Genomic DNA, 1,361 nt, shown 5'->3' on the forward strand with positions numbered 1-1,361 from the left:
GCAGGATCGTCTCCCTCTCGGTAGCGAGCGGAGGCTGAGACGTCCAGTTTGGGGTGTTCCCTGGACGCTTGCGGAGGATTCGCGTTTCCCCCGTTGGGCTGCAGACGGAGCTGAGTGTCGAGCTTTTTCTGCTCGAACTCCAGCTTTTGTGCCTCCAACCGGGCTTCCAGCTCCATCCTTTTCACTTTCAGCTGCTGCTTCTCGCACTGGACCTCCAGCTCCAGCCTTTTCACTTCCAGCTTTTTCTCCTCCAGCTGTTGTTGTTCCTTCTTGTTTTCCCACTCCATCCTCCTCTCTTCCAGCTCCATCCTTTTCAGCTCTATCTTATGGAGTCTCTGCCACTCCCTCTCGGAGGGTGATCTCCCAGCAGCCTCCGGGCTTGACGAGCTGGTGGGTGTTCCTGGGTCGAGCTCAGGACTTGACGAGCGTGAAGCTGACGCTGTTCCTGATTCGCCGGTACACAAGAGTTTAATCAGCTCATCCTTCTTTAGCCTTCCCGTCGTGTGAAGGCCTCTCTCTTTTGCCAGTTCTTTCAGCTGCGCCCGCCGTCCTGACTCTCTACACTATCCAGTTGACCCGATGCCAAATTGGAAATTGTTTTCTCAAGGGATTTCAGTGACTCTATTCCTTTTCCCAAATTATGCCTCAAATACAGCAGGGTTTTCGGATCCTACCGCTCCCACCACGTGTGGTGGGCCAGTAGGGGGCGCTCCTGCATTGAGCCACACACCTCCCTTCGCCCGCCCACCTTCCAGGCTCCGAGTGCCTCCCTTGGGGTGCCTCATGTCCGGCCGACCCCTTCCCTGGAGCACAACCGCTAGCCTGGGGTTCCCGCTGCCACCATCCAAGGCTCTGGACTCAATTCTGGCTCTGCGCACCTTGGAGAACACAGGCCTGATAGTCCAATAGGTACTAGACCCAATATAAGCAGTTGGGGCACTTCCCAAGTCAGGGGCTGATTAGGGAAGCCTCCTTTAGTCCGCAGACCTAAGGGGCCTCCTTGGCATAATTTAGACCCACCCCTCAATAAGTCTCCCACACCGGTCACAAAGGAGAACTTTATTGATTACAGGGGGTAGGGCAGAAACAGGGTAAAAGGTAGAGCAATATCATAGAAATCTTACAGGAATATCAAAGGAATCCCATAGAGCAAACCAGGGTGGCTGAGGTAGCCGTTTAAACACGCATCTGAGTTACTGAAGCTAAATATCTAATTGGATCTCTAGTAGCTTACTCACTCGCATCATCCAGAGGTGGTTCAAGTTTCCTCCGGAGGCAGGGCACTCTTGGAGCATGCGGTGATGAGGAGAGAGCCAGTTTCAGATTCACCTGGATGACCGCATGGCTAATGGCTGGCCTTT

Source organism: Alligator sinensis, unplaced genomic scaffold, assembly GCF_000455745.1.
Source record: "Alligator sinensis unplaced genomic scaffold, ASM45574v1 scaffold834_1, whole genome shotgun sequence".
Lineage (NCBI taxonomy): Eukaryota > Metazoa > Chordata > Crocodylia > Alligatoridae > Alligator > Alligator sinensis.